The sequence below is a fragment of the Thalassophryne amazonica genome, chromosome 9 (assembly GCF_902500255.1).
Source record: "Thalassophryne amazonica chromosome 9, fThaAma1.1, whole genome shotgun sequence".
Taxonomy (NCBI): domain Eukaryota; kingdom Metazoa; phylum Chordata; class Actinopteri; order Batrachoidiformes; family Batrachoididae; genus Thalassophryne; species Thalassophryne amazonica.
The window spans coordinates 52,535,976-52,548,083 of NC_047111.1; the positions used below are offsets into that span (position 1 = coordinate 52,535,976).

Sequence of the window (12,108 nt, forward strand, 5' to 3'; positions counted from 1 at the left end):
TCAATGGAAGCAACCGACACTGACGAAAACATACGAAAGCTTGTCGAAACGAGCAATACGCATTCTGATCATCTTTTCACCCATCAAACAAATGGTTTTATCATCTTGGCTAAAAAAAATAGAGGAATTCCGCTAAATAGCTGACATCTGGGATCCCTGTAATTAGAACAATTTGCACAAACACCAATAAAATTGCTGCAAAAAACAAGGCTTTAGGGAAAAATACAACTGGACAATATTATGGAACATCCACCTAAGCGATCCAGATGAGGATGTAGAAAATGATAGAAAAAAGGGAACAGCAGGTCATGACAAACTGTTTCAAGTCAGGCCTCTTAATGATGACATCCTCAGTGCCTGCCAGGCTTATTATCACCCGAGGAGGGAGCTGGCAGTGGAAGAAAGGATGGTGGGGACAAAGGCAAAAACTGGAATGACTCAATATTTGAAGGACAAGCCAACAAAATGGGGCATGAAACTTTTTGTGTTGGCTGTTTCAAGTAATGGCTACACACTCAAGTTCACCATTTACACTGGTAAGACTGTGACCACAAGTGAGCACAGGCTGTCGTATGATGTGGTCATGAATCTGATCCAGCCATCCTCGCTTGGTACTGGGTACCACATTTACATGGACAAGTTTTACACAAGTCCCGAACTGTTCATGGACCTGGCTAACATGAATTCTGGGGCATGAGGCACATACAGGGAGAATAGACGAGGATGCCCCAGAGAGAGGGCAAATGCTCTCACAAAAAAAAATCTGAAATAGGATCTATAAGATGGAGGAGAGAGGGGCCTCTGGTGTTTGTAAAGTGGATGGACACATGGGAGGTGTCTGTGTGCTCTACAATCCATCATGCATTTTCGGGTGAGACAGTGCGGAGAAGGGTGAACGATGCGAAGGATGGACGCTGGACGGTGAAAGACATTCCCTGTTCTACCCCAGTGCTGGCTTATAATAAAAACATGGGTGGAGTTGACCTATCTGACCAGCTCATCCACCCATCAGAAAACTGCATGCTGGTACAGGACAGTGTTACTGCACTTCCTTGACATTGCAACCACAAATGCATTCATCTTGCATCGTGAGATCAGCAGTGTCAAGCAAGTGCAGCCCATGACACACAAGGACTCTATGGTGGAGCTGGTGTGTCAATTGTGTGGCACAGACAAAACAGGTGTCCCACAGAACAGGAGCCAGAACCACATTCCTGTGCCAATTGTGACAGCCACAGATCCTCGCCAAAAGGCCACAAAAGGCAGATTAAGGACTGACACACCGTGGAAGTTCTTTTTGAAACTTACCATTTATATTTACATTCTAAATCTTATTGTGATATCTGATTGTTTTCTAAATAGTTTTAGCATTAACATTTCCTGCACTATATTTGTACATATGTTTTTGAAATTCTAAATCTTATTGTGAAATCTTACTGTTTTGTAAATAATTGTACAAAAAACGCTTGAAGCATTTCCTGAATTTATATAAATAGTTGTATTTAACTTTGTTTTTTTGCTATGTTTGTACATATGTTTTTGAAATTTACAATTTGTATTTACATTTGAAGTTATGAAAATGGTTCGTTAAACAAGTTTGTGGTTTTCACAGTAAAAAAAAATACCAATTTTTTTTTCCTACTCAGATTTTATGTTTTTGGTGTGATTTTAGGTTCACTGTGTTACTACCGTAGGTCAGAATGAATGAAAAACTGTAGAATCACACAGGTGAGGTTGTGCTGAAAAGATTGACACCAAACAAGGCCAGGTAAACACTTTTTAAAGGTAAATTATAAAGGTAAAACCAAAAGTAGTCAAAAACGGCCAATTATACCTTGGACTCCAGAGGGTTATTTCACAGAACCTTTCAACATGACCTTCACATAAATAGTGCACTGAGCTACGAATAACATTATTATGAAGTTGAATCAAGAGGGCATAAAGGAACGGAACAAAACTGAAACTAACTAAAGAAAAACGAAGCGAACTCTGACCTTGATGCTTTGAACAAAATCAAAACGAAACATTCATGATGAACGCACGTGTGAGCACAGCTGTTCCAGTCACAAACAGCTGGAACATGCCTAAACAGTTAAAGTAGCTGATAAAATGCTATTGTTTCTGTGTGAAAATGTTGCTTTTCATCCCACACATGGACTAGTCACGTTCAGCTCGTCGGATCTTTAGTTATTGATCCGTTCAGATATTGTCAACGTCCGTGCAACTCGTCGGACTTGAGAGGTTGGACCAAGTTGGACGACAGTCAAATGGAATGCTGACGGTACGGGATCTACGCAAACGATGGGGAACAGTCAAGACAGAAAGCAAATACGGATGAATTGAAGTTGTCATCGGGATTGGTTCACACTGTTCTACAGTTTGAAAATTCTGATGAAGCCCCACCTACAGGAATGAAGCTGGCTGACGGTGTCCTTCGTCAGTGCCGTGTGACCGGGGCTTAAGTCAATGTCAGACGACACTATTCATGATGGTCCCAGAAAAATTTTCCAACATGGATAAGATTTTATACATTCATGCTAAAACACCAGCAAGAGTTGAGCTCCATTACCAATATGTCATGTCCAAGGGCGCAATTTAGAACTAGAAATTGGGGGGTACAAAGTGCGAGGCCCGCAGGGCCGAAGCCCATAGGCCAGGGGTCTGGGGGCCAATGGTTTCTAGATAAGCTCAGATGCATTTTGAGCATCCAGAACAGTAATTTTAATGTTTTGAGAAGACCATAAAGTGGACACCATTTGACTTATACAATTTGAAACTGTGGATATAAGTACTTTATTCTGAGAATAGCCAGCATTGATTTTATTAACATCCTGGTGTAAATAAGGTATCACCACATGTGTAGAACTCAAAAAGAATGATAGGTTGAGTTCTCATTAAAAAAAAAACTGCAATGTGGTAAAATGTATTCATAAATATGAAAGAACAGGCTCTTAATAATTATTAACTATCACATACTGTATTTTTTTCTCAAGATTTGTTTCTGCATAAGTTTGAAAAAACAACAGATCATAATTTTACGATAAATTACTTATCATGAATTAAATTTTCGAAGTGGCACTAATGACAACACTCATACTGAACATAATTTCGCTTGCATAGAGTGATTTTGGAGATCAAGCAATAATTGCAGATGGGCTTTCTGAGGTCCCAGATAGCTTTTCTGATTTCCTTTTCTAACTTTCAGAATTTAGTAAATTAACATATGGTCCATTGATACTTATGTGTAGACACTAGTCCCTAGAGGCAACTATTTTTGGTTTCAAATCTTTTCAAAAAATGCAGTCCCAGAAAATTCCAAATGTGACAAACAAGAAACAGGTGTTGTAAACAAGTCAATGCTGCTAAAAATACAAACTTGCAGAAACAAAGATACTATTCTGACATGGTTTGCACATAAGACTGGCATAGCATGTTTCAAGTACACGCATATATGTCAAAAGGTGGGGGGACATACCATATTCTGTCCCCCCCGGTTCAAAAGGTGGGGGGGACATATCCCCCCTATCCCCCACCAAATTGCACCCATGGTCACGTCTGCTAGTGTGTCATTACTGCTCCGATCGCCTCCAGCGACCTCTGCTGACCATAACAAAAATCAGCATTGCCGGACTGAAGGACGCCGGTGCTGATTGAGCTCAATCAACTTTGCATTCTCGACCGGCAAACACTGGGCTAATCGTCATAGTGTGAAATTAGCAAGTGTTCTCGGGTGTTTCACAGACATTTTTGAGAATCTGCTACATCGGTCAGTGTCAGCCACTTCATGGGCCATGAGGCAGTTCTGAAAGCACTGGGAGGTCCAACCAGATTCTAGCACAGTGTATTTAATGAAATGGCCAGTGAGTGTACATTTGTCATAGCCCAAATTGTTGACATCTTATCACATGGTTGGTGACAGTTTGAGCTCTTTGGCTACTCTAAATAAATTCATCCACAGGGGTGGAGACTGCTGTGGTGATAAATTGTTGTCCTGTAGAGACCCAGAAATCTGCAACCATAATGCATACTCCTCAACTTGACCTGTTTGTTCTTATTTTTTCTGGACACACCACCACATGACTATGCCTCATGCTTGTGGTATCAACAAGCACATACATACATTATATGAGAAAAAACTGATGAGTGTTGATTCTATGTACTTTGTGTCCAGGACTCTTTCATTACAAGTTCAAAACTGTTTGCACAAAGTATAAGAACAGTCTTTGTTTCTTAAGTAAATTATTTCAAATGTGACAGTTTATTCCTTCTCTGTCTTACAAATAAGAAACAGACTTGCTAAACACCGTAATCTGGTATAGTTTTAAGTATCAACATTAACAAGCTACTACAGACAATGCCAAAAAACAGTTCAATTGTGCATTGTGAAATATGGAACAAACAAAAGCACTTGGATATGTAAGATTGACAGTATTAATCAGGACCATTGTTTTTATTTTGTCGGAAAATGTTCTATCTCACGAAAATAGCCCCCCCCCCCCCCCCCCAAAAAAAAAACAAACAAACTACAATTTGAGAAACTTTGGTTTGTTTTTTTGTTCCACTACACCAAGGTTCTTGGGCCAATTTTTCACAAACATGCCATGTGTAAATAGACGGATATGAAAATGGCCCTAAAGGGGGTTGTTTGGACAAAGGTTGTTGTTGTTGTCCATTCGGCTGCTCCCGTTTTGTGTTCGGGGTCACCACAGCGGATACCACCAGATCCGCATTGATATTTGGCACAGGTTTTACACCGGATGCCCTTCCTGATGCAACTCCAGTGTTACCTGGAGAAACACACAGCCGCTGGTGTTCCAAAGAGGTCTCCCATCCAAGTACTAACCAGGTCCTGCACTGCTTGGCTTCTGAGATCTGATGGGATCAGGCTGACACAGAGCAGATCGACTGCTTGTTTGGACAAAGGTAAAAGTCATTAAAGTCAAGGGTCATTTTTTTGTTTATCTGTCTGTTGCCTTACTCCTCCCAGGTCTTCCACCAAACCTGATAGCTGGTCAGTCAACCTCATATTTGCCCTGAAAGGGTTTGATAGCAACGAAAGTTGGCAAACATATGTAGGTGGGCAATGGCATTGCTCAGGAGAGGTCAAATTTACCAAAGGTCAAACACTGGGGTCAAAGTCACTGTGGTGAAAGGTCAAATTTTTGGTTTTTCACTCCGATTTGTGTCAAACATAGCACAGAGAGTAGATTTTGTAATTGCCCAGCAAGCTCAAATTCGTCATTTGCTGGTGTTAAGTTCACATACTTGATATAGCAAGAGCAAGAGTTGCCAAAATTGCTGTTAATAATTTCATTTTGGCAAAGGTTAAGGAATTTAATTTTCAACCAGATTTGGACCAAATGTGGCACAGACTTAGGTGGGTTCCAGAACTTCCCTGGAAAGGATCAGCCACAAGTCAGTCAGTGTAAGACATCAGATTGCTGTAGCCATTTCTGTCTTCATGCCCGCTGGTACCATTACCTAGTTTGATTAAAAAAAAAAACCCCAAAACAAAACAAAAACAAACAAACAAACAAAAAAACAAAAATCCATATCTGGATCCTGATGAATATCAAAGTTTAATTTGACATTTCAACAAAGTTTTGTGGAGATTGTCTGAAAATATTAAGCTTCTGCCCACACCCTTTTGGTCACACATATTCACTGTTGAATTGTCTTGTTTATCAGTTTTTTTGTTATTGTTGAGTCTGTGTGTCAAATAAAATTCATTCATTCATTCAAATATTTTGTGTAATCCTATCATCACACAGACCACCAATCAATCTATCAAAGACTAACATTGCTGAAAATATGCCTTTGGCACAGCGACTGAAATCTGTTTCAGAAACATATCAACACATTTGTTAGTCTTGAGAATTTTTTAGCATCTATAATAGGTAGATGGCACAGGTGACACTCTCTTCAACAAATCTACTTTTGCTTTATCCTATACGATCACAAAACAGTTTTGAAGACAAGGAACCAGTGTGTTCTCCCTTATGTTAACATTTGGACTGATCTGACATGGCCAATGAAGACTGTCAGGAACACCAGCCGGCATAATGGTGATGACCAGGAGAACGAGGAGAAGGCCCAACAAACACAGAGTATTTTGCTCACAAACATCCAGTTACTGGAGAAAAAGTTGGAAGATATCAGAAAAAAAGCCTTCAGACAAGACTGTCCCTCAGTGAACTGCCTCCTAGAGACAGATTTACCACACAGTACCATAATGTTTGTATTTCTTAATGATTGATGTAAATAATGAGGGAGGGGCTCAGAGTAGAGTCGCTCTTATAGCATCCAGCTGAAGTGGTTCGGGCATTTGGTAAAGATGCCCCCTGGTCGTCTCCCTGGTGAGGTCTTCTGTACAAGTCCAAGTGGGAAGAAGCTGCAGGGAAGATCCAGGACACGCTAGAGGGATTATATTTCCCAGCTGTCTTGGGAATGCCTCAGGATCCCCCAGGAAGGGTTACATCACTTGGCCGAGAATAGGGAAGTGTGGGTTGAGCTGCTTGGGAATGCTGCCACAGCGACCCCTGACCCGGATAAGCATCAGAAAATGAATGAATGCGTAAATGATGTAAATAAAGTCCAACATTTTCAGTGAGTTGGAAATGTTCATGTATCCATCCCCCAATTTGTCTAGATTGTAAAAGTAATGATTTGTGTGAGCAAGAATTCTCACATGTACTTTGCCAAAATACTTATGGCTTCTGAAACTGAAGGGACTGGGCATAAAAATGACTGTAAATCCTGGATGGTTTTTCAGTTATTTTTGTTAAATTCCTTTAATTAAAGCAGAATGTCTACACTACAAGCACATAATGACTGTTTCATTTCAACTCTGTTGTGGTGGTGTACAGAAATAAAAAGACAAAAACTGTCACCGTCCAAATACTTATGGATCTGACTCGACACTTCTGAAATACTGCCTAGTTTATTGTCATTTTCACCTAAACTGTCAGCTGACGTTCACCTACATTTGGTGTGTGTGTGTGTTGAATGTTTTATCTTGCATCAGAATTTTTTATTATTCATTCTGTCATGCAGTTCCTTTTATTGCACTTTATCACATTTTTCCTTTGTAAATATTGGTGATCTTTGGGATATTTTTTGAAGAGGATTAAATCTGAGGACACTAGTCATTTCACTGTTTTAATTTGCATCTCTATGCATGTGCTTAATTATATCCTCAAGTTAGCAAAACTGTCCTTGTCAACACTGGCAGTTTTAACATAAAGGCTGACCAACGTCATCTATTTCACATGCTTGCATTTGTTATTGACTTGTGCCTTGTGACTAACTCAAATGTAAATTTGACCTTTATCTGTGTTACTGTACCATAAGGCTGACTGGTGAAGCAACACGAAGACATGTGCTCAGTGTGTCCAATTGCACACGGCACAGCTCAAGTGTCATTGCTGGTTTCCAGCCAACACAGTTGTCGTTTCCACACCCAAGACCCATGTTGTTTAAGAAGCAAATATAGCCACCATGAGGCAGCAGAAAGTGACTGTGCCATAGACCAAAAAAACTGGTCTCAAGTCAAGCAGGGTTCTTCTGTTATTCATACGTAGGCCTGAAACCATAACTACTACATTGACTTACTGTATATTATGACAGGGACATAATGTGGATCATTTTTGCTGAGCTCGATGCTGCCTGATGTGTTTCCATGTTATTTGTTTTGTTTTTTTAGAAACAGAGGAATGTCACAAACATTTTGTCTACATAATGTCAAAATCAATAATAGTTGTTTATAGACTTGCAGTCCTATATCTCTGAGTCTCAATAAGCAACCATTCTTTTGACACAGCGTCATTCCAGTGGTACTCAAGGATCCCCCCCAAAGAGACATAGTACCACAGGCATTCATTCAGTCCTCAGCTTAGGTTACTGGTTAGTATCCATGTCTTAAAACCATACAGTAAGACAGGAAGCTCTGGGACCCCAAAGACTTGGACCATTGTATCGCTTAACCCCTTTGTCAAAGGAACCCATGAATCCCAGTTATGTCTTGATCTCAAAGGCCAAGGACCTGAAGACATGGTTGAGATAATTGAATGTCTCTACACACCGTTTACAGGCACCTTCCTGATGTGCAATTCCAGAAGGTTATTTAAAGCGTAGACCTTGGTTTTAATCCAGGACAAACACATATCCAGACATTCCAATTCCAAACTCAGCATCTGTAGTGTTATAATCAGGGCATCCTTTAGCACTGTCCACAAAGTCAAGATCTGCAACTCTTTTCTAGCAGACAAAAACACCTAGATTGCTTTTCTCCATAGCCCAACCCAACACCCAGACCATACAAGCACTGAACAGAGTCAGAGCCAGCACATCCCTGATGATTGCCAGATTCCATAAGGGAGATGTCAGTGATTACATACAGCACTCACAATATACCTATGTAGGCCAACTATGTTGTCCAGAAACTTGTCCTTCACAATTTACGAGATGTTTCAGTAAGCCCAAGACAGTTAAAACACTTTTATTTACGAATAAAGGTCAATAAAGCAGTTCTTTTCCACTTGACACAAGCATTGTCACTACTAAATAAATATTTTAATATGTGCATTTGGTCATTTTATATCTCAAGCTGAGGTGGTGGCCAAGTGTTTAAATGTGCTTGTTTTCAGTACGGAAGCTTCCTGGTTCAAAGTCCACCCCTGCCCATTCTCTATGTAATCAAAACAAATCAAATCAATTTTATTTATATAGCGCCAAATCACAACAAACAGTTGCCCCAAGGTGCTTTATATTGTAAGGCAAGGCCATACAATAATTATGTAAAACCCCAACGGTCAAAATGACCCCCTGTGAGCAAGCACTTGGCGACAGTGGGAAGGAAAAACTCCCTTTTAACAGGAAGAAACCTCCAGCAGAACCAGGCTCAGGGAGGGGCAGTCTTCTGCTGGGACTAGTTGGGGCTGAGGGAGAGAACCAGGAAAAAGACATGCTGTGGAGGGGAGCAGAGATCAATCACTAATGATTAAATGCAGAGTGGTGCATACAGAGCAAAAAGAGAAAGAAACACTCAGTGCATCATGGGAACCCCCCAGCAGTCTAAGTCTATAGCAGCATAACTAAGGGATGGTTCAGGGTCACCTGATCCAGCCCTAACTATAAGCTTTAGCAAAAAGTAAAGTTTTAAGCCTAATCTTAAAAGTAGAGAGGGTGTCTGTCTCCCTGATCCGAATTGGGAGCTGGTTCCACAGGAGAGGAGCCTGAAAGCTGAAGGCTCTGCCTCCCATTCTACTCTTACAAACCCTAGGAACTACAAGTAAGCCTGCAGTCTGAGAGTGAAGCGCTCTATTGGTGTGATATGGTACTATGAGGTCCATAAGATAAGATGGGACCTGATTATTCAAAACCTTATAAGTAAGAAGAAGAATTTTAAATTCTATTCTAGAATTAACAGGAAGCCAATGAAGAGAGGCCAATATGGGTGAGATATGCTCTCTCCTTCTAGTCCCTGTCAGTACTCTAGCTGCAGCATTTTGAATTAACTGAAGGCTTTTCAGGGAACTTTTAGGACAACCTGATAATAATGAATTACAATAGTCCAGCCTAGAGGAAATAAATGCATGAATTAGTTTTTCAGCATCACTCTGAGACAAGACCTTTCTAATTTTAGAGATATTGCGCAAATGCAAAAAAGCATATATATTTGTTTAATATGCGCATTGAATGACATATCCTGATCAAAAATTACTCCAAGATTTCTCACAGTATTATTAGAGGTCAGGGTAAAGTTGATACCCATAAAGCTGGGTATCATCTGCGTAACAATGAAAATTTAAGCAATGCTGTCTAATAATACTGCCTAAGGGAAGCATGTATAAAGTGAATAAAATTGGTCCTAGCACAGAACCTTGTGGAACTCCATAATTAACCTTAGTCTGTGAAGAAGATTCCCCATTTACATGAACAAATTGTAATCTATTACCGGTAGATAAATATGATTCAAACCACTGCAGCGCAGTGCCTTTAATACCTATGGCATGCGCTAATCTCTGTAATAAAATTTTATGGTCAACAGTATCAAAAGCAGCACTGAGGTCTAACAGAACAAACACAGAGATGAGTCCACTGTCTGAGGCCATAAGAAGATCATTTATAACCTTCACTCATGCTGTTTCTGTACTATGATGAATTCTAAACCCTGACTGAAACTCTTCAAATAGACCAAATAGATCAAATAGATGTAATATGGAGTTGCATCAGGAAGGGCCTCCGGGGGAAAAACTACTGCAAAATCAACTCGCAGATCCACTTCGGATCGGCTGTGGTGACCCTGAGTGAAAACAAGGGAACAACCAAATGGACTTACAGTCATTTTATATCTCCAATACTTAAGCAATCCCAAAGAAATGCAACTTCAAATGGACCTCAAACTCAAAATACATTCAGTTCTTTGTTTCCAAACTTTTCAGTATGATGCATAGGTCCACAGAGCAACAAATGATGCATAAATATCAAGCCAAGATCAAGGTATGTCAGAGTAATGTTATACATTGACAGCAGTGAGAGGTCCTGTCTTCTGGAAACTGAAAAGAAGTTGATTTCACCCATAGAGGTGGTGGTAATAAACTCAAACTGAAGATGGAATAAGTGAGAAGTGTTTTGGACGGCATTGTTCAGCAACTTGTCAAAATTTAAAATATACTGGTGCAGTCAGGGGAGGAGTTCACCCTGATGCGGGAACTGGAGTGCAAGGAATCCAGGGAGAACTGAACATAATTGTAAGTAACTGTAATTTACTGTGTTATTTGTGAATACTTTGTGCTCATTCTTGTGATGATCTCATTGATAGCATGTAAATAAATGATTTTTTGTGTTAGTGTGAAAAAGTGAACCCATTCTCCATCATGACTGTGCATCAAACAACATAAGAGGTTTGAGATTCGCCAGCTGAAAAAGACCATGTCCACGTGTGCAGTCCATTCTTATGGTGAACATCACAACAATACTTAGCACACATAGTAAGTAGGGGCTGAAAGTGGATCTCCAGACAGACAGTTCTATTTCTTAATTGTTGGGATGAAACAATTAGTTGATGTAAGTGACAAGGTTGACAGTAAAAATGAATCAACAAACATTAGCAGAGTGATCAACATCCTCAAAACACCACATGAGTTCATACAATGTGGAAAGTGAGGCCTTGGGCAAAGCGTGCCAAAGAGCACTGACACTTTGTGCTTGGATTTTCATGAATGTGTCACCCACCTGCAAAATGTGAACATCTGGATTTACTTATTTCAACATCTGTCTCAAACAGATAATCTATCAGGGATGATACTGTTTGTTTTATTCTGGCGTCTCCGATGTAAGAAACAACTTACGGCATTAAAATCTCATCAATAACAAAACTGACTATATGGCAGCCAGTTCTGGTTTTGACACATATTAATATGTGCACTTCATATGTATTTAGCATTCAGTAAGAAAATATCCAAAACTATGCCTAACATCAACATAGGTGAGTACATAAGTATTTTGATAGTGATACTTTTTGTAAATTTGCTTCTGTGTACCAACACAATGGATTCTACTTGAAACCATCAAATGACACTTGTAGTGAAGACTGTCAGATTTAATTTAAAATATCCCATTTAGGAATTTGACATTTTTCTACATAGTTCATCCATTTTCAGGGGCCATGAGTGCTTGGATTCATGGCCATGTGTGGCCTGGTCCCTAGATATTCTATGGTCCATAAAGCACATGAAAAGTTTGAATTAGTATTTGGCAGCTGTTTATTACAACTCTAAATATGAGGTCCAAACAGATGTTGATGCTCATAAAGGAAGCAACAATTCAGCTCAAAAAATAAACAAACAAACAAACAAACAAACAAAAAACCTTTAAGACAGATAGCAGAAGGTTTATGAGCGGTCAAATCAAGAATTTGGTACATTTCTTAAAAAGAAGGAAAACACTGGTGAGTTAAGTAACACCAAAAGACATGGAAGACCACAAAAGACAACTAAAACGGATGATGATGATATAACTGTTTCCTTGGTGAAGAAAAATCCTTCACAACATGTAGCCAAGCTAATAACACTCTGGAGGAGGCAGCAGTGTCATTGTTAAAGTCTA

General features: G+C 39.7%; 1 protein-coding gene across 2 annotated transcripts in view; it reads right to left on the minus strand.

The window, feature by feature from the left end:
• The window catches only part of LOC117517126 (glucocorticoid receptor-like), a 243,476-nt gene that overhangs the window by 7,565 nt on the left and 223,803 nt on the right, over positions 1–12,108 (minus strand). The window lies entirely within an intron of this gene.